The sequence below is a fragment of the Podarcis filfolensis genome, assembly GCF_964270895.1.
Source record: "Podarcis filfolensis genome assembly, chromosome: 2".
Classification (NCBI taxonomy): domain Eukaryota; kingdom Metazoa; phylum Chordata; class Lepidosauria; order Squamata; family Lacertidae; genus Podarcis; species Podarcis filfolensis.
Window position 1 is genome coordinate 115032565 of NC_139605.1, and position 25640 is coordinate 115058204.

At 45.6% G+C, this 25640-nt stretch overlaps 1 long non-coding RNA gene across 2 annotated transcripts; it reads left to right on the forward strand.

The window, feature by feature from the left end:
- The first annotated feature begins 1972 nt into the window (after positions 1–1972).
- Positions 1973–24663, forward strand: LOC310755983. Of its 2 annotated transcripts, none has more exons than XR_014544599.1 (3): positions 1973–2111; positions 9230–9419; positions 24400–24663. It is a non-coding gene; the product is annotated as an uncharacterized lncRNA (long non-coding RNA). The 2 variants fall into 2 exon arrangements; XR_014544600.1 differs by having other exon boundaries at positions 1987–2111; positions 9233–9419.
- Positions 24664–25640: the final 977 nt, after the last annotated feature.

Genomic DNA, 25640 nt, shown 5'->3' on the forward strand with positions numbered 1-25640 from the left:
AAATAACTTTAATGAGGATGGTTTAATTGCTTTTGGATGCGGACTGCAGACGAAACGTTTGGCTGAATTATTTCTTCGGGAGGAGAGTCTGAGTTTACTTTCCTTATCCAGGCTGCCAAAACTGTCTTCATAAATACTCTCAATCTTCTCTCTCTCTCTCTCTCTCTCTAAGTGACTCTGGCGTGTGTGCTTGGAGGGGGGTGGGGAGATCATTGGAAAGATGCTTATCATTTTTTCTTTATTTACCATTCCCCATTCTGTTCTGGAAGACGCCTCTAACCTGAGAAATGTATTCCATTTGAAAGTTTCTTTGCTGAGCCTGAGACTCCTTAATCAAGAATCGCCCCCCACCCCCGTAATGTTAATCCTCCCACCCTTTCGTCCTTTTCACTCCCTTTTCCCGCCTAATTTTAAGTTCCGCGTAAATCCAGCAAAATAAACATGTCAGCTGGGGAGGCTAACAAGTCAGGCCGCCGTGAGTAACTGCCCTGCCGATCTGACAAATACGGTAGATTATGAGCCGGAGTGCGCCATCCATTTGAGAGAGACAGAGGGACTGAGTAGGGCTCCCTGTTGGCTCGGGAGAGAGAGGGTAGCTTTAAAATTGATGGCTCTGTGCGGCCCGTTATTATTAATAATAAAACGTCTCCAGCCTGGTGAGTAATCTTGAAAAGGGCTTTTTGAGTGGCGGGCTCTGAAATGAGTTACCGCTTTCCCACGGGACGCGGGCTGAATCTGGGAATTGGAGAATTCGTAGGACCGGAAGGAAGGAAGGAAGGAAGGAAGGAAGGAAGATCCTATATGTACTAAAAGCGAGTTGCCTTATCTAGTGGAGGATGGTCCATTAGGGCATGTGCGGCGCTGCCCCACCAACTTCCGTCGTCCCTCAGTCAGCCCACACCTGCCTATTTTCTCTTTTGCTGTCAACTTCCACTTCCTCAGTTTCTGTAAAACTAAAGTGCAGGCATAGGCAAACTCGGCCCCCCAGATCTTTTGGGACTACAACTCCCATCACCCCTAGCTAACAGGACCAGTGGTCAGGGATGATGGGAGTTGTAGTCCCAAAACATCTGGAGGGCCGAGTTTGCCTATGCCTGCTCATGAGGGAGGAGGATGCCAAACTAGAATTAATTGGCTGTGCTCTCTGGCGCCACCTAATGATAGGCTCCCTGTCTTCCTCCCTACCGGGTCTAATGGACACCAGCCACCATTGCAGTTATCCTAGCGTGGATTCTTATGCACCCCAAAAGGCATAATCTTTGCAGAAGGAGGAGGTGTCTGCAGGCTTAGGAGAACCCAGGGAGAAGTGGCAATGCTTAGTGGGTTGGGAACGCTGACTGGCTATGGAAGGAGGTTAATGGAATGGGGTGTCCCCGGAAAGGGCATGGTTGGGTGGAGCCCAGAGCAGGAGTGCTCCACACAGCAACATTATGTTGCATGACTATGGAGGCCCAAATTAAGGTCTGTTGAATATCAGGGAAAGTGGGACATGGGACTGGGTAGAGAGGAAGGAAGATGCATTAATGGACAAACATGGACCAAGGTAGCCTTTCAAACATTGGCGGTTTAATTGATCAGGACTAGAATATCTGCTTTACTTAAACCAGCTAAGGGAAGTTCAGGGTCTTCACCATTGGGAGACAATGAAAGGTTGACACACTACCACACCATGATTTACAGGATTGCAACTAACCTTCAGTAGAAATTATTATGTCAGGCCCTTAGAGAGAGTCATTAGGTGAATGCAGCACAATTCAATAAAATCTACTCAGAACTAAGTCCCACTGAATTCAATGGGGCTTAACTCCAGTTAAGTGAGCATAGGATTTGTGAGAGGATGTGCAGGTAAATCACAAATGCATGATTGCTAGATAGTCATATCCTCTAAACTTCTGTGGCAGAAGGGGAACAACACAACACAACTTAATATTTCCTTGTTCCTGTCACTAAACACTCCTTTTCTTACCTCCAATGGGGCAGGATGTCTGTTAGCTCTCCTCCAAAGAGGACACTCAATTTTGAACTGGACTATGGACTTCTACAAACTTTACGGATTATTGGCTGCCTGGTTTTCATCACTGTAACTGTTGAATCCCGGCAAAACGTTTGAGGTGAGTAAACCTTATATTTTCTAGTTAATTGTCAGAGAGTGATTTCTTTGCTAAAAGAGAAATATAAATGGGAGAAGATAATAATCTAAGTCAGCCTAAAACATCCTTGGGTATCATAATTGTTATAACAGGTTATGCAACCTTGGCCTAATAGCTTATAGAGAGATAAGCTGCACAGAGGTGGTGATTTTAACTCCGCTGAAATAGCTATTTGCATTTTTATGCAAGTGAGAAAGGGTAAAGATAATTAATAAATAAGATATCATCTCCTCATCTAAGTCCATCCAACAGGATTGACCCTGGATTCCCATGACACTGAATGACAGTCAGTTGCTACTGTTTTTAAACAGCAGATGGGGAAAAAAAAACCCGGAAAAGGAGAAACAAGGCGCAACTGTCCCTCTCTCTATCTGCATTTTGGTCTCAGATTAGGATGCGTTGGTTTTTTCAGGCCTATGGAAAGGAATAATGTGAGACCTAGACAGCTGTTGGGTTGTTTGATCTTCTGATTATCTGATGCTTTGGGTTGGTTGTGGTTATATTTGTTTTATCTTTTGTTGGTTTTATGGTCCTTGTATTGATTTGTGCAATTTAATAGATGGTTGTGCACCACCCTGGGAATGTTGGGGGTCAAAGGACCGAATACAAGTGTCATTTATTCATTTATTCATTCAATTTATACCCTACCCATCCTCCCAAGCAGCCCGGGCAAGCGACAGATAGATAGATAGATAGATAGATAGATAGATAGATAGATAGATAGATATAGATAGATAGATATAGAGATGATAGATAGATAGATAGATCCTTCACTTTGCCAGTTACATCAATTCAGATGGAGGTCAGTATGCTGAAGGCATTGCTTAAAAAAACAACAAACTACAACAGTGTAGTCATTAACAGTTTAAGGACCCTTGGGTCTTTTATTATTGTTTAAAGTATTGTTCAAAGTGTGTCCAGGATCTGCACACCCACTGAAGGGACTTTTCACCCCTTCAGTAATACATAGAAGACTGCTGAAGTCAAACAGGTTAATCCCCATAGAGTTATGGAAGGGAGATAATTCAGGAGTAGCCAACATTGTGCCCTCCAGATGTTCCCATCAGACCTGACCATACTGGCTGTGAGTGCTGGGAGTTGATAGTCCACAGCACCTAGAGGGCACTGCATTGGCTTACCTGGGTTAATGAAAGGAACAAACGCGATCAAAAGGTTTAGCTTGGAGCCAGGCAAAAACATTCCTTTATAACCAGGGCTTTGCCTGATTAAACACTGTGTGGCTTTTTAAATGTGTTTGTGAGAGGTGGGGTTTTTCCCCCTTATTTTTCTGTCCGTCTGTTTTTATTATGTTACGTGTTTTGTGTTGTCATGCTGTAAACTGCCCGGTAACCCCCGCCCTGTGATCTTCGGATGAAAGGCAGTATATAAATTTAATAAAAAATTAAAAAGTTTTGGGACATTTGCAGTGCAATCATGTCTACTCAGAAGTCCTAATTAATTCAATGGGGATTTCTCCTGGGTAAACGGGGTTAGGTTTGCAGCAGGAGACTTCAGTTCTAAACATGCTTACTAGGAGGCAAGCCCTATTTAATACAGTGAGGTTACCTTGAAGTCAATATTGTTACAAAAGTCGGGTGTTTGCCGCTCTCTCTGCCAAACAGTGGCCAGAGCCCATGGGGTTCCACGCACTCCCTCAGGGTTTGTGCTCCTTCGGAGAATGCTGCGGGAACTGCCGTAGCTTTAAGAAATTTGGTGTATTCACATATTTACACCTTCAGTGTGCATGGAGGCAGTCCAGATCTTACAGCACGGTCATCTCAAGAGGGGTTTGTCTCCCGCAGCAGTCCAGTCCAAGGCATCTCTCCATTCTCCTGTTCCTAAACACCAAGCCTCTTTTACCCCGTTGCATTCTAGTGGTCAGGTCTTTTGATGTTTTGAAGTACTAATGGCTAATCTCAGGAGTTCGCTGAGTTCATCAACACTTGTCGGATTAAAGACTGGTACACAATTAGGACATTTACATAGTTTAATCAACTCTTCACATGCTAATTGCTGATGCTCAGAAGTAGGTACACGCCTTCCAATACACATGGATCTTGATCACATTCTCTAAGCCTGACACAGCCTTTACACATAAACATCTCACACCTCTTGCACAGCCTCTTTTCTAATCCACATTGAGACGGTCTTATATCCCAGTTATACAAGTATTAATTAAATCCTCATATTTACTAAATCTAAACATTTAGCCACAGATCTATTACAATATGTATAAGATAGCACTGTTACAAGAGTCCCGATTGTCCGGGAATATAAAACCGAGGGACTGAGCGAAATTGCCTATAGAAAAAGGAGGGAGAAACTCCTAGGTAGTTGTCAATGGAAGAGGGATGAGACGCCCTGCAGTTGCCTCCTACTCCCAGCATCAAATCTCAATGGGTTTGTTCTTTCCCAGTCCAGGGACTGTGTGTTGGGACACACAGACTTCTCCAAATAGCAGAAGGAGGCGGCGGTTTCATCGTAAAATGAGAGCCAGCTTCTGAGCCAATCGACCACTGAGTCACCCTGAGGCTTGGCTCCGGGTTGACTCTACTTGGCGAAGGAGCTCGGTTTCTTTCACTAGAACAAACAGCTCGTTCTCCAGTGCCAGCTCCCTCCGCCTGACAGCTCAGCTCTCCCTGGAGGAGACCAGGGCGCTAGTTCAGATGTCAGTCGGACCAACATTCTGCAAACTCCCAGATGAAGGAAAGAAGCATTTCTTCAAGCAACGCAATGAAATTAGTGTGTGTGTGGGGGGGGGGGAATCTGAACTACCCAAATCAATTGTTTCTGTGGTTGATGGTTATCATTTTTAAATGGGCCTTTAAAAAACCAGTTTAAGACAAACCCATGAAGAGTAGAACTATCAGATGGCATGGCTGTTAACAATGAGGGGTACGTGTTCAGAGAGAGTACGTATATTCCAAACAACAGGTGAAGGCGATGTATTCAAATCCTGCTTGTAGACTTCCAGGAAGCAGCTGGCTGGCTCGGGGCAACATAGAAAACTGCCTCATAGTGAGTCAGAAACTGGGGACCATTTGCATGCAGGGCAGATGTTTTACCACGGAGCTATGGGACTTCCCTATAGGAAGAGGATGCTCAGTGCGATAAACAGACCTCTGGTCTGTTCTAGCAAAGCGGGGGTGGGGTGGGGGGAGACTTACTTGGGCTCCAAATGTGTAGCGGTGGTGGTGGGCGGGTCAAGGGGATCGAAGATCTGCTACTATTTCCGCAACTGGGTATCTGTCTCCAGCGTCCTATAGCCGCTCAATCAACATGAAAAGGGAGCTTTCTTCCTACTATTTGTGCTTAATGGAGCCAATCAGAGAGAAAGGAGATGAATCAGCAGTTGATGGTTATTCTGGGCAAGGTGTGCGCAATGAGAAGTTGTTCCATATGCTCCAAAGCTAAGCATTTAAGGAACACTGAAAACACAAGGTGCTTTGTACAATGGAACTTCAAGAGAACCAACATCTAGGTCACTTTGAAAAAAGTTATTGGACTACTCCAAATCATTTGCCCATGTTTGTGCACAGAAAAGAGTAGATCAGGCTGAAAGACAACTCGTGGAGATCTGCACTGGCCATTGCAACGCGCCCCCAATTATCACTATCGTATAACTGGAAGATTATTGTATAATCTTAGAAGGCGGTGCGGCTGTGAGGTTGTGTGGCTGTGACTATCATGGAATGATCCTTCACTTCTGAATTTGCCACTACGCCACTGCAAATATTAAAGTTTGCTGTGTCTGAGGTGCCTCTGGTTGCAGTGGTGTCTTAGACAATTTGAGATTCTGGACTTCATAGTCTTCCCCAACCACCCTTCTTGAGATCGAAATTCTTTCAAAGTGTGGTTAGCCAGCCCTGCTGCGTTGGAGGGTCCTGTTCGTTCTGCTGAGTGGGACTCTGAATTTCTACCCTCAAGTGGTGTCCTGATGGAACCATGTCTCTGCGGCGCGTGGATAGTTGGGAATGAATTTGACATGGATCAAAAATGCCAGGAGGTGTATCTCTCCCACCCCGCTGCCTTGTACAGTATAAGGCTGCAAGCCTAACCCCATTTACCTGGGAGTAATCCCTATTTAGTTCAATGGGACTTACTTCTAAGTAGACACCATCAGGCTTGCAGCCACAGACAGAAACGTTGCTCTTCTGGTGACACATAGGTCTTTTGATCACTGCAGATGGTGACAGCAGTCACGAAATTAAAAGACGCCTGCATCTTGGGAGAAAAGCAATGGCAAACCTAGACAGCATCTTAAAAAGCAGAGACATCACCTTGCCAACAAAGGTCCGTATAGCTATGGTTTTCCCAGTAGTTATGTATGGAAGTGAGAGCTGGACCATAAAGAAGGCTGATCGCCGAAGAATTGATGCTTTTGAATTATGGTGTTGGAGGAGACTCCCGAGAGTCCCATGGACTGCAAGAAGATCAAACCTATCCATTCTGAAGGAAATCAGCCCTGAGTGCTCACTGGAAGGACAGATCGTGAAGCTGAGGCTCCAGTACTTTGGCCGCCTCAGGAGAAGAGAAGACTCCCTGGAAAAGACCCTGGTGTTGGGAAAGATGGAGGGCACAAGGAGAAGGGGACGACAGAGGACGAGATGGTTGGACAGTGTTCTCGAAGCTACCAGCATGAGTTTGACCAAACTGCGGGAGACGGTGGAGGACAGGAGTGCCTGGCGTGCTCTGGTCCAGGGAGTCACGAAGAGTCGGACAGGACTAAACAACAACAACAGGTCTTTTGACACTGTTTGACACCCCGCCTTCCCTCAATACACACTTGCAGCAGCAACACAGCGCAATCTTGTTTCCAGGACGAGTTTTGCTTTCCTTCATCCAAATCGCATTGAAAACAAACTGGAAACAAAAGGGGCCTTCAAGGAAACTTAATGCCCCAAGGGAAGATACTAGGATGGGAAGGTAGCCCACTTGGCAAAGCCGTAGGCAGCTGGAGGAGCAGGGGCCCTGCGCCAGGATTTTGCATTCTTGCCACTGGATGCAGCTGTGGGAAGCCACGAGTGAAAGTATTTTATGGGATAAGACCGCTCGTTACATTCCCGTTGGGATATTGAGGCGGGAAGAGGATTGGGTCGTGTAGCTCCTTTTACCAATATTCGTATTATTATTTATTGGATGTATACCGTGCACCTTCCCGCAAGGAGTCCAGGGCGGCAGTATACATACCAAAGGTGCCATCTCCCTGGGGCCCTGGGTGCTCGAGCACCCATAAAATTCCTCATGAAGGGGCCGGGCACCCGCAAATTTCTATGTCAGGGCCATGCACGCTGCATGGCACCCAGTGGCGTAGCGTGGGTTGTCAGCACCCGGGGAAAGGCAAGTAATTTGCACCCCCTAACCCGTGGATTTGCCCTAACCCCCAGATGTTGCGCCCGGTGCGGCCGGCTCCTCCTGCACCCCCCACGCTACGCCACTGATGGCACCCACGGCCCCGGCCACCCACGGTCGCGGGGGCCAAGCTGGAACTCCTGGTATCACCCACTTCTAGGTATATAGCAGGGGTCACCAAACATTTTCAGCAGGGGGCCGGTCAACTGTTCCTCAGACCTTGTGGGGGGCCGAACTATATTTTGGAAAAACAATAATGAACGAATTCCTATGCCCCACAAATAACCCAGAGATGCATTTTAAATAAAAGCACACATTCTACTCATGTAAAAACACGTTGATTTCCGGACCGTCCGCGGGCCGGACTGAGAAGGCAATTGGGCTGGATTCGGCCCCAGGCCTTAGTTTCCCTACCCATGGGTATATAGGACTGGGACCGTGGAAGAAAAACCACTGTCTATTTGTACAGTACAGTGGTACCTCGGGTTAAGTACTTAATTCGTTCCGGAGGTCCGTTGTTAACCTGAAACTGTTCTTAACCTGAAGCACCTCTTTAGCTAATGGGGCCTCCTGCTGCTGCTGCGCTGCCGGAGCACGATTTCTGTTCTCATCCTGAAGCAAAGTTCTTAACCCGAGGTAATATTTCTGGGTTAGCGGAGTCTGTAACCTGAAGCGTATGCAACCCGAGGTACCACTTTATCTTACTGCCTGGCTAAATGCCCGCTCCGCCCGCTGAAATATCTTTTGCATTGATAGGTACTAGCACGTCGAGAAGCTACAGGGGTAAGTAAAGAGGGGCAGAGTCCTCTATGCTTGAAACTCTTTAAAGGCTCCTATTTTTCATTAGCCACGTGCTTCAGGCTTTCCCGTTGAAGTCAATGGGAAAGTTGGGCTGGACTCGATTCCCTACGCTAGCAGGGGACGGGGAGGGTTTTACGACCCGCCAGCCTGTAGGTTATAAATAACGCGCCGTGCACGTGGTTCGAAAGAGCCCATTTCAATAAAATCCAGCGCGGTGACAAACGGTCAAGGATTAAAATGAATAATATATGCCGGGCTGTATAAAAATTACAGTCTTACAAAACCAGCCTATAAATTTAAATTTCCGCTCTAGACTAGCGTGTGTGTGTGTGTTTGAGCAGCTCCAAATTGTTCCTTGACAAGACCAGCCTTGGCTTAGGAGCAGGCAGTTATCGCTAAGAGAAACACACGTTTGTCCTGGGGGGTGTTGCTAGGATGTCCTCATACACACATTCCTTTACGTATGAAGTGGAGTCTGGGTCATCAAGGCTTCTGCCACCGCAACTTTACCTGTTTTTAAGGTGCCGCAAGATGTGATAGCGCGGTCGCATATCACGTTTACTCAAAAGTAAATCCCATTGAGTTCAATGAAACCCACACTCAGAGAAGTGCGGGTCGTGTGCCTGGGAGTCAGTCTCGTTAAATTCAGTAGGACTTATTTCTGAGTAGACACGTGTAGGACCCCCGATGCTCGTGTACATTTACTTAGCGTGAAGGGATGGGGAGAAGAAGCGCCACTCGTTAAACAAATGTCTGGCGACTGTCGGGTCCACTTCCGAACAGAAAAGGAACTCTGCCAGAAAACGCGGTGGGCTGGAGAGACGGAAATGTTGGCAACGGTATTCTGTTCACATCCTCCCCCGACCAAATACAATTTTGTCCTTGCTTTTGACCTGTGGGAATGTTTTGCATGAAACATCCACCAGAAGACAGGTGGCTCCTGTGACGTCACAGTGCTAGTCAGGCAAGAGGATGACGCCATGTCTCGTCTGATCTTTTACCACTTACCGGAGAAGGATGAAGGAGAGAGGGCTAGGCTGCAGGATGCTCTCCCGGTCCTCCATTGATGCAGAGAACCTGGACTCGTGGATGCTATGATCAAACTTTTCCTGAAAGGTTAGCTCTCCGTTGCTTTGACGATCCTTCATTTTTGGGGGTGTATGTGTGTGTAAAGCAGATTAGGAAGCTCTAAATACCTCAGCCTTTTCCTCTCCTCTCTGTTTTCTCCTCCACTCCTGACCAGATTTAGACTGTAAACTCCTCAGGGCAGGGCTCTCTCATATGCTGATGTTAATTTGTGTAATTGCATGCCTATGCTAATGAAGACTAGTTTTGAACGAGGGATCATCAGAGGGATTAAAAACTGGTCCAAGCGTGAGTTTCTCTTTTGTTTACTTGGATACTAATCCGGGCTAGTGGCTGTTGATTATGTAGCTCAGGGGGTATAGTCACCCCAGTTTAATTAACATGGAATAGAGGAGGGCCCTGATTCCGTGTATGTTGTTGTTTAGTCGTTTAGTCGTGTCCGACTCTTCGTGACCCCGTGGACCAGAGCACGCCAGGCACTCCTGTCTTCCACCGTCTCCCGCAGTTTGGTCAAACTCATGCTGGTAGCTTCGAGAACACTGTCCAACCATCTCGTCCTCTGTCGTCCCCGTCTCCTTGTGCCCTCCATCTTTCCCAACACCAGGGTCTTTTCCAGGGAGTCTTCTCTTCTCATGAGATGGCCAAAGTTTTGGAGTCTCAGCTTCAGGATCTGTCCTTCCAGTGAGCACTCAGGGCTGATTTCCTTCAGAATGGAAAGGTTTGATCTTCTTGCAGTCCATGGGACTCTCAAGAGTCTCCTCCAGCACCATAATTCAAAAGCATCAATCTTCCGCGATCAGCCTTCTTTATGGTCCAGCTCTCACTTCAATACACCACTACTGGGAAATATACATGCGTCCTAAGAATCACTGGAGTACCAGTTGTTGGGAATCAAAAGTGGGAAGAGTACTATCGCCCTCATGGCCTGCTTGTGGGCTTCCTATTGTGGGCCGGCTTGTTGGCCACTGGGGGGACAGAGTACTGGACTCAGTAGGCCTGATCTAGCAGGTCTCCTCTTAGACAGATAAGAATAACCTGGAAGCAAATATCAGATTTGAGGAGCGTGCGGCTACCTGTTTGCGTTTACATACCGAAATGCAGTCGCGTTATTTTTTGCTCAATACGTCGCAGGGCTCAGGTTAGGCCCTCTCGGAGTCAAGAACGTCTTCAATCTTAGTGATTTCTTCTGCGTCAAAACCGATTAGCTGTCTTTGCAAAGACTGATTGCTGCAATAGTGAATGGTTTCTGCATAGTATCAGGGCAAGGGCTCATCCTCCCATTCTCGCTGTGTTTAGCCATCTACATCCCGTCTCAACGTCCCCCCCCCCCAAGGGGAGTGTTCTTATACCCCTTCTCTAGCAAATTTCCGGAAGGCTCTGTGAGCCTCAGCTCCCTGATGCAAAACATGAATTGTTGGTTTGACTGCATTTTAAATATCCCACAGTAGTTAGGCTTCCCAAGAAACCATAGGCAGTTTATTTTATTTTATTAATTACATTTATATACCACATTTATCTTCTAAGGATCTCCAGGTGATGTCCACACGTGTATGTACATAACTCTATTACGTTAAGCAAGATTATTTATTGGGGACAGGTTTACCAGCTGGTGCAGGCAGACAAACACATATAACTTCAGGAATATATTCCAGATAAATGGGAATTATGTGAACTGACATCATCGTTAAAAAGCGTTGCCATTTGTTCTGTTTGTGGGGCTCTACCTGGGATAGCCCATTCACACGCGTGCAAGTTGTCGTTTTCTGTTGCACGTGTGAAGGAGCTTCATGTTTCACCTCTCTCTCCAGAATGTGTCTCCCCCAATATCCGGACTGTAGCTGTGCTTTCCAGAGCTCTCCGAGTCAAACATTTTTGACGCCACGCTTTGAGGTGGATTACATGTGCACGTTTATCACTTGATATTTCATAACTCAGTAGTTCAACTGAATACAGTGGTACCTCAGGTTACATACGCTTCAGGTTACAGACTCCGCTAAACCAGAAATAGTGCTTCAGGTTAAGAACTTTGCTTCAGGATGAGGACAGAAATTGTGCTCCGGCGGCGCGGCAGCAGCAGGAGGCCCCATTAACTAAAGTGGTACCTCAGGTTAAGAACAGTTTCAGGTTAAGAACGGACCTCAGGAACGAATTAAGTACTTAACCAGAGGTACCACTGTATGTGAATTGCTTCCTCTTAAAGAACGTTGTGTTCGAGGTAATGTGAGAAGATGGAAAACCAACCTCGGTGCTTCCTTAAGGCGTTTGGAAGAAAGAAGGGATATAAATGTAATAATACATTTTTTAAAAAAAGTTCTGCTGGTAATGGTGATGACGACTGTCCCAGACATGTTGCCTGCTGTTTATGGCTAGCCTCTTGTTTCAACAGCCAATGATGGCATCAAACAGGCCTGACAGGCTTGCATTCTTTCAAACTCGGTCATGTTTTTTAAAAACGACCATATAAACAATGCGTGCCATTGTTCTTAATATTTTATCTCGCACTATTGTTATATAAGGCGCTTCGGAAAGTCATATAAGCAAAAGGCCAGATCTCTGCCCCGGGGGAGATTACAGTTTAAACCGCAAGAGGCTAGGAAGACTATCCGGGAAAGCAATTACACTTACTTGGGCATGTGGACTAAAGGAGTGAAGGCAAAATTTGCAGAATGTAAAATGTGCATACCAACGGGAATTTAGAATTATCTGCAGCAGGCATTCCAAATATGACTATATTCAGCTTAATTATGTTACAGTGGTACCTCGGGTTACATACGCTTCAGGTTACAGACTCCGCTAACCCAGAAATAGTACCTCGGGTTAAGAACTTTGCTTCAGGATGAGAACAGAAATCGTGCAGCGGCAGCAGGAGGCCCCATTAGCTAAAGTGGTGCTTCAGGTTAAGAACAGTTTCATGTTAAGAACGGGCCTCCGGAACGAATTAAGTTCTTAACCCGAGGTACCACTGTATTCCCTGTGATTGATTAGTTTCAAATAATTATGCAATATAGTTTTAATTAATTCTGCAACTGGTTGTTCCTTCTGCCCTCTCTTCGCATAAGGAAAGCAAAACAAAAATAGCCTCTGTGCTGCCCGAGTTACAGGAGGATGGGTCCATTTCTGCCAGATTAAACAAAAGGTGGGCTTCATTCCAGCGACGCGTGTTTCTTAATTCACCCTCCTACGGTCCACGTTCTGTTGCGGAGTCAGTAGAGGAACCTGAGTGAGGAGGGCAGGAGTTGCAAAAACAACCCCTCATCTACTTGACACGGGAGCTAACATGAAACAGAGACGCGCTGGAAATGAATTATTATCATGCTTTTTTCAAATTAACCACGTTGTTTCCTCATTGGAGTGGCTTTTTGTTGTTGCTGCTTGTTTTTGTTTTCCCTTTAAAAGTTCAATCTGGCATCAGGATGTCATCAATCTGCCTTATTATCGCCAGTCAATGAAATACACATTGGCTTTTATGATGTTGCTTCTGAAGCAAACCGAGATACACAAAAGCGGCGGGATTCAAGTAGCGACCAATAAAAAGTTACTGGTGCCGGGAAGCGGCAGACGGGTTGGAAGTGGGGAAGGGGCGCGGGGGGGGGGGGAGGGAGGAGAGACAGGGCCGGCGAAGATCTGCGGTCACTGTCTACCATCTGCGGTTCGGGTGAGGAGGAGGACGATGACGTTAGCGCCCTCTCAGCATCCTATTAATGCCTCGTTTTAAAAGGCCGGAATGCCGCCTCTGAGTCGGAAGGGGAGGGTAAACCCCCACCCCCCACCGCCAGTCACGCCCCTCCCTGATACACCACAGAGATAATGAAACCCAGGACATCAGGGTTTACACGAGTCAGAAGAACTGATCCGCCGAGTTTAGTGTTGTCTGCACTGATTGGCAGCTGCTTTCCGGGGTTTCAGGCCGGGGGCATTCCCAGCCCCACCTGGAGAAGCCAGGGCTTGAACCTGAGACCTTCTGCATGCTTTGGTGTTGAGCTGCAGCCTTTCACCACCAGCTTTATTGAGCGGACAGTTTAGAAACAACTAAGCCATGCACTAAGATTCTTGGGAGTGTTATCCCTCACGCAAGTTTTAGGATGCTCTTAGGATGCTCTCTTATACACCTACAAAGTGCCCCCCCTACAGACAGGTGTGGTACCACAAATTCTACCAGACATCTGCATTATGAGCAGTTAAAAATACCCTTATCATCCTCAGCACTTGGCAGGGTAATTCCAAAGACCAAACTATCCTGGGATGAGAGAGCTCGTTGTGTTATAAAAGGTAAAAGGACCCCTGACCATTAGGTCCAGTCGCCGACGACTCTGGGGTTGTGGCGCTCATCTCACTCTATAGGCCGAGGGAGCTGGCATTTGTCCGAAGACAGCTTCCAGGTCACATGGCCAGCATGACTAAGCCGCTTCTGGCAAACCAGAGCAGCGCATGGAAACGTCGTTTACCTTCCCGCCGGAGTGGTACCTATTTATCTACTTGCACTTTGACGTGCTTTCGAACTGCTAGGTTGGCAGGAGCAGGGACCAAGCAATGGGAGCTCACCCCGTCGTGGGGATTCGAACCGCCGACCTTCTGAATGGCAAGCCCTAGGCTCAGTGGTTTAGACCACAGCAGCGGGGGGGGGGGACCTCAGAATTGGAACCCAAATGTGGCTCTCCAAGCCTCTTCCCCCCAAGCCATATGCCTTTCACTGGCCTCCTTAAGGGCTTTTGCCTGTCTGCTAAGTGTCCTTAAGCTGTGTCACTGCCTCTTGCCTGCCTGGATGAAGAGATCTCTCTAGAAAGCAACCTCTGGCTTCTGTGTGGCGTACTGTAGTAGAAAGATAAGAGTCACACCTATCACTCTGCCCACTTTTGCCTGTATGGGTTCAAACGTTTTCATGTGTTCATACCTGAACACGTCAAACATGGAGCCACCTGAGTGCCTTACTTGCAGTGACCACGAAAGCAATGCAGATACTTCTTGTTCACGGGGCCTTGTTCACACATGCATGATTGACATGAAATACATCTTGCGAGACCTATCTCTGCTTTGGATGAAAGCAGCACTGGGCAAAGAGCTAATCAGAAACACGAAACTCGATAGTTCAATCATCATGATCACAGTCATTTCCTCATGTCACAACAAATGGAATTTGGAGAGATATCATGATCCTGCCCCCTGCAATGAAGCCAAACTATACACATTGAAAGCTGCACATTTACCCAGGAGTAAGCTCCATGGATTAAGGGTGGCGTTGTGGGTTAAACCACAGAGCCTAGGACTTGCCAATCAGAAAGTCGTGATTCAAATCCCCGCGACAGGGTGAGCTCCCATTGCTCGGTCCCTGCTCCTGCCAACCTAGCAGTTCGAAAGCATGTCGAAGTGCAAGTAGATAAATAGGTACCATTCCGGCGGGAAGGTAAATGGCGTTTCCGTGCGCTGCTCTGGTTAGCCAGAAGCGGCTTAGTCATGCTGGCCACATGACCCAGAAGCTGTATCATAAAGCGAGATGAGCGCCGCAACCCCAGAGTCGGTCACGACTGGACCTAATGGTCAGGGGTCCCTTTACCTTTACCTAAGCTCCATGGAACACAGTGGGACTTACACCTGAGCAAGCACACACAGGCTTGCACAGTCGGTAAGCTAGAAGCCAACCTTGTGCAGACCAGTAAAGTAGCTTATAAAGAAGCCTATATGTGAGAGAGAAATAGGGAGAGAAATAGTTGAAGGAGGGACAGCAGGGAAAAATATATGCCGATGTGAAATGTGCAGGCTTCTGTAAGAGAGATCACAAGACGAGTAGGACTGTAATAACAATTATGACTTTATTTGTTTTATTTGTAAAATTATTTATATGCTGCCTTTTGGGTCCCAGCCCAATATCATAAAAGCTCAATAAATACAGTGATCTAAAGCAATCAAAATTAACAAAGGCATCATCATTAACAAATATTTAAAAGGCCAGTGAAAACATTTACAAAGACTAGTAAAAGACTTACTGCACTCTTCAGTATGCCAGGTGCCTCACAATTCTTAGCCATTTGGTTAGAGGCATACATATGTGTGGTAGGTGCATTATGTAAGACTGTGTTTGTGGAAGACAATCTTACTCGGCTACGAGTGAATGCCGAAGAAGAAGAAGAAGAAGAACAAGAACAAGAACAAGAAGAACAAGAAGAAGAAGAAGGCGGCAGCTGTGGAACAAGGAAGCCAAAATGATTTTGTTATCTAAATATGGGGCTCCATTTTCTTCTGTCTGCTGTGGGTGAATTCTGGCACAGAATCTTCAAACAAATGCTCTGGAAGAGGCCCACTGAAACATGTGCAACTCCTTAGGAGCAAACAGCTTGAAGATGATAGCCAGAATTGATAAGTAGAAGTTTGGTATAGAAATTGAGAGTAGATAGAGAGAAGACCCTCCAAGACCCTCTAGATCAGTGGTTCTCAACCTGTGAGTCCCCAGATGTTGTTGGACTACAACTCCCATCATCCCTAAGCTCTGGCCTTGCTAGCTAGGGGTGATGGGAGTTGTAGTTCAACAACATCTGGGGACCCACAGGTTGAGAAAGGCTGCTCTAGATGGTCATTTAACCTGTGCTGACCTTCCTTAGGCCAAACTACTATGCTTAGGGTTGCTGACCTCATTTCCTTCTCCCTCCTTCTCCATGCTTCCCCCTTTAGGGGAAACATCAATTTTTGGATCTCTCTCCATCCAGGGGTGGCAATTTGAATAAAATATGGGGGGGGGCAAGTAAGCCCCATGCTGCATAATCATTCAGAAGACACGGCACATGCACATTTTTTGAATGGCAATGCCCATCAACTTGGGGAGCCCTTGGCCCCCTCAAATATTTTATTTTACGGGCCAAAAGGACCTTGGCTGCTAGGAGTTGGCTCCTAGGTCTCCCTCCATGCTGCAAGAACAAGCAGGGCCTGTTAGCTAGAACTAGGGATCTTTCTTATCAAATATGTATTTATTGTATGTATGTATGTATGTATGTACAGTGGTACCTCGGGTTACATACACTTCAGGTTACATATGCTTCAGGTTACAGACTCCGCTAACCCAGAAATAGTACCTCGGGTTAAGAATTTTGCTTCAGGATGAGAACACAAATCATGTGGCGGCAGCAGGAGGCCCCATTAGCTAAAGTGGTGCTTCAGGTTAAGAAAGGACCTCCAGAATGAATTAAGTACTTAACCCGAGGTACCACTGTATTGGAGAACAGCCTTTACCAAAGGTGTCATGGACCACCATGATCAACTCCCACCCAGAAACCTACGTCTCCATTCTGGAAGGCCGTGTGGATCCAGAATAGGCCTCCACAGTCACTTATGGACTCACTGTTAAGACCGTGTTCATGGAAGACAATCTTACTCGGCTACGAGTGAGTGCCAAAGAAGAAGAAAAAGATTTCTTGCAATGAATGTAGCTTTCTTATTTTCCAAACTCAGGGTCTCAGTGTGATTATACCCAGGGCAAAGTGTGCTCCTCCAGCAGGAATTTCAGTTTTCAGTTCAGCATCAGCCAGCATTTTAACTCCAAAGTCCAATATCTTATACGCCCCCACACAAGAACATACTGAAATTTTTAATCCTTAACATCATTTTGCATTCATCCAGTAACCTATACATTCCTTTCAACTGCTGCCAAGAAGCATAAAGGATGTTCTGCTCCTACAGGGGTCAGTTATTTAGTGACAGCAAATCTCTGTTTTAGTATTAGGTAGAAGGAATAACAATGCTTCCCCTTTAAGGAAATACAGTGCTCCCCCCCCCTTTTAGACCCCAAGGCAGGTTGGGAAATGTAGGCACAGCAATAGTCTACTTTCTATTGGCTCTGCCAGAGAGCAGGGGAATACCTCTGGCAGTGGCCAGAGCAGGAATAAACCTCCCTTCCTCCTTCGTAGTCTAGTAGCAGTCTAGTTATGGAAAACCCAAGAAGGGTGAAATCACTTCGTCCTTACTGTTCCGTCTGGAGATTTCTCTCTCTTTCTGGATAGTATTAACAAAACTCCACAAAGCTCTCATACATAGATTTATTGAAGATAATCAAGGCACATGTAGAACTATTACTCCCATTCCAATAGGCTGTTGTATGGTTCTGAATGAAGATGGTTAGAAACTTTTTATGAAGTTCTCTGTGGAGCTCTGTAAAGATGAAGTGAGCCAATAGTGTGAAGTGGAATGTCCAGGGTTCAAATCCTAACTCAGCAATCGACTCAGATAAAGGGTCCTTAAGCAAGCCATTGTTCTTCTCATAAGAGCCAGCTCCTAGGGATCAAGGTCCAAGGTCCCTTCTCCCCCCTAATAATTTTTTTGAGAGGGCCACCCTCCCCAAGTTAATGGACATTGCCATTCAAATGGTGTGTGCACACCACGTCTTGTGATCGATTATGCTGGGTGGGGCTTATCTCAGTCCCTCCAATATTTTATTCAAGTTGGCATCCCTGGTTTGTTTAGTCTTGGCTATGGGCTACAAACCCATACACATGTACCTGGGAGTAAGCTCTATTGAACTCAACACAACTTGTGAGGAAACATGTATGAGATTGTGCTGTCAGAGGTATTACAAACCTACTTACAATTATTCTAATGCTTGTTGAAATCAGAAGTGAAGTGATTCAAACATTTAAAACATATTTTGTAGATGTAGAGTTTTCCTGTTATCAAAGAAGACTCTAACTGGCTTTTGAAGGATGAAATATATATTTTATCCACTGAAACGAATCAAAAAGGGGCAGGGGCAGTGGAGGTTAGGATACACCAGGGTGCATTAGCTGGAGTTACATCTCTTCTCAACAGTAAATAAAAATTAACACCACTACCCTTTAAAATAATAATAATATGGAATGTATTCAATGCAGTTTTCTAAAGGAAGTTAGCTCTCTCTCTCTCTCTAGCAAAGAACATTCCTAGCAAAGGAATGTTAGTGTGTGTGATAACCTGTCCCCAGTCCAGGAAGTGCTGGTGTGAATTCTAATACTACATAAAAACTTGGCGTTTCTCAGAACTCCCCATAAAAACATATGTAAAAGAATTGCTACCCGCAATTCATCTGCAGCGTTACAGTTTTTGCAGCCTCTAGGGATGACTCAGCAAATCTTCCTCCATTATCTCAGTAACTGGAGCTTCAGCCGAAAACTCCAGTCTCCAGACACCGGTGTCAGCGACACCTGACGCAGCAAAATCATATACTGCCGAGTCATAAATGATGGTCCGAGGAGTCTGAACTGAGGGCGAAATCCTGATCCATTAAATTTAGTGGGATCGCCATTAGCTTTAATGCGAGCAGGACTTCAGCCAAAGTGAATTAAAGTCAGTCGAAGGATAATGTTTTCGTTGATGCAGCACAATATTTGTGGTGTTGATCTTGTTTCCTTCCCCCACCCGCAGTACTGGAATTAGGACGAATTCATATCATCTACCAAAAGATAATAAATATTGAGTGCCGTCCTCCCCGTACTCACCAAGCCTCAACCTTCACCGGTTCCAAATGTGTGACCCAGATGTAACCATTTCCATTTACACGTGGAGTGTTGAAGTAGACTAGTTAATTAAATACAAACGAAAGCAGAATTAAACAGCTATACACAATAAATCTCTCCTAAGAAATAATCGAGATCCAACCCCGCTGGGAATCTTGTACCTAACAAAGTATGCAAAATATGTGTCTAACTTGGTCCCCTAGTTTGGAAATAGAGACCCCCCCAAATAGTTTATTAGCTCAAGGAGTGGGGGCAACTTAGTGGGAGCCCCAACTTGTGGGCTTCCCAGAAGCACATAGCAGGTCACTGTAGAAAAAAGTTCTATCAAGTTCAATAGAGTTCCTTGCCAAATAAGTGTGTAGAGGATTGTGGCCTTAGAATACATCCTTATACATACCTACCCAGGTGAATCCGTATAGAGATGTACCCTCAACCTGATCCAGCAGGGTTATTTTTCTTATTGCGGTACCTTCATATTGACCCTGTAACGTTATAGACTTTTGAGAGTCCCATGGACTGCAAGAAGATCAAACCTCTCCATTCTTAAGGAAATCAGCCCTGAGTGCTCACTGGAAGGACAGATCCTGAAGCTGAGGTTCCACTACTTTGGCCACATCATGAGAAGAGAAGACTCCCTGGAAAAGACCCTGATGTTGGGAAAGATGGAGGGCACAAGGAGAAGCGGACGACAGAGGACGAGATGGTTGGACAGTGTTCTCGGAGCTACCAACATGAGTTTGACCAAACTGCGGGAGGCAGTGGAAGACAGGAGTGCCTGGCATGCTCTGGTCCAGGGGGTCACGAAGAGTGGGACACGACTAAACGACTAAACAACAACAACAACGTTGTAGAAGGTAATGTAGAAAATGGACCCAGATCTTCAGGTGGTAAGGCAGAAGTTTGATCCAGATCTGGATGATCCACTCCAAATTATTTAAGGATACCAATAACGAACAGGCTCTTTCCACCCCCTTTCTCCCCTAAATTAAGTTGCTGAAACAAATACAGGAGTGTGGTGCGAAAGGATTGTGAGCTCAGTTCCCCAATTCCTAGGCTGAGTTTAAAAAGGCATCTTGTACCTTAATTATGTTTCTCTTTCCCTCCCCCCATTTCACACCTGACGTGCGTTGGCGGATCTCGAGGTCCTGGTTAAAAAACGAAACAGATCCCTTAATATTAAAGGTTTGTCCGCACCTACCACGCCGGGCTGTTGCACGGTTTACTCTACAGCAAGCTGAGATCCGTGAAATGCTCTGAGCCCTAGAACTCGCTATTTAAAATTATTGAAGGATAAGTAAACAGCATCGAATGTACTTTTAGACGTCGGCGCAGAATACGTCCTTGTGCCTTTCTGGTTTTTGCAGTCCCGCTGCTTTCCAAAAAGCAGCCTCCGCAGAAGGAGGGAAGAATCATATGTCGGATTCAACCGCTCTGGGCGAAGCTTTACTCGGGGCTCAGGCACTGGCTGTAATAAGGTGAACTAGCTCTTTATTCGTCAGGTACAGAGAGCTCCACGCGCTGTGTTGAAAGGCTCCCTTTGGAAACAGTACGCTTTGGGCTCAAAGACAATCTGGATTTGACGCAATGATGGATTGCAACGACGGTCGCTTCCAAGTTTCAACGTTCAGCAGGGTTGCAAAAATTATAATAAAAATTTTAAAAAGTTAAAAAAATTAGAGGTAATCCCCCACCCCCGTCAGGAACCTTTACAAGGGAGAACCGCCACCCCGCCCCAAGAGTCATGGATTGGCTTTTAATTACTACGGGGCAGGCTGAGTTTAGAAAGCGTTTGGGGCTGTGGCAAGGACGATCGCTTTTGGCCTTTGTTGCTACAGCCAAAAGAAAGGATTTATGGTGATGATTCATTTATTCTATACAGCACTTTCAAAGTACTTGGCGTTATGTAAGAAAAAGAAAAAAAGCCGTCCGCAGTCCCGAAGAGTTATCAACCTAAACCATGAAAGTAGGGCAGGTAGGGAAGAGAAGATTACTTTCTTCAGGAGAAACTGGTTAGGAGGAGATCCTTTCTAAACATGCAGGGAGATTCTATTATATGGGTAACCTCTCATGTGGGTGGCTGCTTTGAGCAGGGCCTGATTTAGGTTTGATGAGGCCCTAAGCTCCTGAAGGTAATGGGGCCCTTTATATGTCCACATATAAATTGTCCTTTGTCAACATCAAATTGTCACTGTTTTTTTGTGTTGAATATATGCTGCATGGTAATTTATGGATCTAGTAGGTATCTAAGGCCATTTGCACATAACAAAATACATATTTTATCAAAGTAATTGTTGAACTGAAATACAATTAAGAAGTATATTAATAGTGAAGGGATGCGGGTGGCACTGTGGTCTAAACCACTGAGCCTCTTGGGCTGCTGATCGGAAGGTTGGCAGTTCAAATCCCCTTGACGGGGTGAGCTCCTGTTGCTTGGTCCCAGCTCCTGCCCACATAGCAGTTCAAAAGCACATCAAAGTGCAAGTAGATAAATAGGTACTGCTCCAGTGGGAAGGTAAATGGCGTTTCTGTGCGCTGCTCTGGTTTCACCAGAAGCAGCTTCGTCATGCTGCTTAGTCATGCTGGCCACATGACCCGGAAAAACTGTCTGCGGACTAACGTCGGGTCCCTTGGCCAGTAAAGCAAGATGAGCGCCGCAACCCCAGAGTTCATGAATGGACTTAACTGCCAGGGGTCCTTTACCTTTTTTATATTAATAGTGAATTTTTTTTTGGGGGGGGGGCAAGAGAGTGGGGCCCTAAGCTATAGCTTGTTTAGCTTATACGTAAATCTAGCACTGGCTTTGAGCTTCCTGGAGCTGTTAATAGTTAATAATTTATTTTATTTACTATAGCACACTAGTGGTTCTCTTGTAGCAAACACTCTGGGAAGTACTGGATTGTGGGCTTAAGCCAAAAACCTTACAGAAAAAAGTCATGTTTGCTATATTCCCCCTTCCTCCGTGGTGACCTACATTCCAACCTGCCATACATGGCTGCAACCAGGGGTTTAGGGATCCTTTTTGTGGGGAATGGAGGTCTTGCCCTGTGACTGCAAAACTCCAAGCAGGGTGGGACCTGTCACACAGCTGGCAGGTGGGCATACATCCTGGCAGAACACAAGTGGTGCAGGCTGCTGTAGCATAAAGCAGGCATAGGCAAACTCAGCCCTCCAGATGTTTTGGGACTACAACTCCCATCATCCCTAGCTAACAGGACCAGTGGTCAGGGATGATGGGAGTTGTAGTCCCAAAACATCTGGAGGGCCGAGTTTGCCTATGCCTGGCATACAGCAAGGTTTGCTAATCTTTGCCCCTCCAGATCTTGCTGGACTCCAACTCACAACAGTGCTGACAGCAGGCCATAATGGCTAGAGCTGATAGGAGTTTATCAACATCTGGCAGTTAGCCCTGCCCCCTTTCCAGGTATAAAGCAAGGCAGGTGACAGTGACCTCAGAGAAGGTGCCACAAAATATAGTATTTGTTGTTTAGTCGTTTAGTCTGACTCTTCGTGACCCCATGGACCAGAGCATGCCAGGCACTCCTGTCTTCCACTGCCTCCCGTAGTTTGGTCAAACTCATGCTGGTAGCTTCGAGAACACTGTCCAACCATCTCATCCTCTGTTGTCCCCTTCTCCTTGTGCCCTCCATCTTTCCCAACATCAGGGTCTTTTCCAGGGAGTCTTCTCTTCTCATGAGGTGGCCAAAGTATTGGAGCCTCAGCTTCAGGATCTGTCCTTCCAGTGAGCACCCAGCACTGATTTCCTTAAGAATGGATAGGTTTGATCTTCTTGCAGTCCATGGGACTCTCAAGAGTCTCATAGTCAAGGTCATTGAACCCAGGATGACTTTCTCTTCAGAGTGATCTATGCTGTGATTTCAGAGTGATCGGCTTTGCTTTCATCTGCACAGAATGGCAGAAGAGTATATATGTTGCAGTGCTGTGTATGCTTTATGTACTTGACAACACATTGCTCTTCTGGATTAATTAGTGGTACAAGTTTGCACATATATATGGCTTGGAACAACTCAGCAGAACTTTGCAAGCCTATAAAATGATTTCAACAAAGCAGGGGTGGTTTGCTTTTGCACCACTGGAACTGAATGCATTTCTAGCCATGGGCCAGAAGTATGTACTTGCCACACAATATGCCCATGTTTCTCACTGGGAGAGGTGTCTACAAAATTGAAATTTTATCCCATAGTTAGTGGGGTACTGCAAAGGCCAAACAAATTGCTGCTGGGAGCCAGTGTGTTATGGTGGTTGGATCATTGAGATCGGGACTTGGAGGACTAGGGTTCGAATCGCCACTCAGCCATAGAGCTAACTGGATGACTTGGGGCCAGCCACTATCTCTCAACCCAACCTACTTCACACGGTTGTTGTGATGATAAAAGGGAGAGGGGAAAACCCATGTATGCCCCTTTGAGCTCCTTGGAGTGAATTTGGGGTATAAATGTAGTAATCAGAGCAGCAGTAGTAAATAACAACAACAGCAACTACAAATGACTTGTGGGCTGCAACATGCTTTGCCTGACATAAAAATAAAACTGCTTAATTATCCCAGAGTATTCAAATCTCAAAACAAAAGTATTAGAAAAAATATGCAGATTCACACATTGCAAAATGTACTTTAAAAACAAAAGCAACTTTCCTTCTTCTTTGTGCTCTCTCTCTCTTTAAAACTGATGAGTCCCTCCTCTGTTGGACATAGAAAATAATAATAATAATAATAATAATAATAATAATAATAATAATAATAATAATTTATTTTTTATACCCCGCCCATCTGGCTGGGCTTCCCCAGCCACTCTGGGCGGCTTCCAACAAAGTATTAAAATACCGTAATACATCAAACATTAAAAGCTTCCCTAAACAGGGCTGCCTTCAGATGTCTTCTAAAAGTCAGATAGTTGTTTATTTACTTGACACCTGATGGGAGGGCATTCCACTGGGCGGGCACCACTACCCAGAAGGCCCTCTGCCTGGTTCCCTGTAACTTGGCTTCTCGCAGTGAGGGAACCACCAGAAGGCCCTCGGCGCTGGACCTCAGTGTCTGGGTAGAACGATGGCGGTGGAGGCGCTCCTTCAGATATACTGAAGAAATTATTTGACTGTGAGGGTAAAACAACAATCCTGTGCTCCCTTGGAAAGTATTTGACCTGTACCAAGTGCTGTGCCAGCAGGGTTCAGCTATATCACAATGCAACTTCCATGTCTTCTTCTCTCCCCATAACCCCCAAAACCGGCTCCTGAAAGCCCTACTACCCTTCAGAGCCGATTTTGAGGGTGTAGGAGTGGGGGTGAAGGGGAAAAGAAAGGAACAGGAGGTCCCAGCTTGTGTACACAAGCCCCTTACCATGCAGCCCTTTTTATCCAAGGAATTTTTATTTTTTTAGCTATCAGCTTTTATTTCCCATTTTTCTTTATTTCTTTTTCTTTTTCTGGGGGGGGGGGAGCACTGCATCTCCCCATAAGATGAAAGACCACATTGAAATGCAAAGCATGATGATGATTGCTATACTTTACTTTTTATATGCTAGGTGTTGCAACATTACAGACAACGTTTGAGAACCATAAATGCCCATGACTGCATCAAAAGAAAGTTACAAGGAGAAACCAATAATTATTGTTGAGCGAGAGAGAGAGAGAAAAAAAACCAACAGCTCAATCAGAGGAAGCGGAAAGCCAGCCAGTTCACTTTCCTCCTGTCATTTCTTCCCGGTATGTTCTTCTTTCCACTCCAACAACAACCACCCTCCACCTTCTTTTCTAATAAATTACCAGCCATACTGTTAAACACTTTACTGGCAGCCTTTAAGAGCATCCTGTCCCCTCAATCCCTAATGCTGTGCTATCTGGCAAAGGTGTTTTTAAACAGTGGACACTAACTGTATTGATTTTTTTGTGAACTTGGAGATGAATGATAAACCTGGGTAGCTGCAGTGATTTATGGCATTTGCTATATCAGGAATGCACTTTCATATTATGCTGCTGTGGTATATACAGTCTTGGTGAACGGAAGTGATTTTTCAGGCTAATGATGATGGTGCTTTTGCACCTGGTGCTTTTGCACATGGGGTTTTGCACAGGAGCATAAGCAACCGCAGACAAAACAATAAATAAAAGACCTACAAGTAAAACTGTGGTACTTTGACTGCAGTCAAACCCATACTTTTATCAGGAGACTCTGATACAGTGGTACCTGGGGTTAAGTACTTAATTCATTCCGGAGGTCCGTTCTTAACCTGAAACTGTTCTTAACCTGAAGCACCACTTTAGCTAATGGGGCCTCCTGCTGCCGCCACGCCGCTGGAACACGATTTCTGTTCTCATCCTGAAGCAAAGTTCTTAACCTGAAGCACTATTTCTGGGTTAGCGGAGTGTGTAACCTGAAGCGTATGTAACCTGAAGCGTATGTAACCCAAGGTACCACTGTATTTGCTCTGATAGCTTAGAACACAAGGATCTGTCTGTGTATATGTATAAAAAATTCTGTCCTATTAAGCAACGAGTAGAGTCCAGAATCTGATGGGTACTTAAATGACAAAGTGATGCAGGTAGGAAGGAACGTGTTTGATTCTTAATTACACAGAATTATGGTCTAATTCCAATGCTGAGTGAACACAATGGAGTTTGCTTTGTGCTTGAAATGTAAGAGCAGTCCTGGGCTGAGTGCTCTGACTGCCAATTAGTTTCTGGGCCCAATTGAAAGTGCTGTTTTTGACCTCTAAAGCTTTAAACAGCTCAGGACCACAATACCTTAAGGATTGCCTCTCCCTAT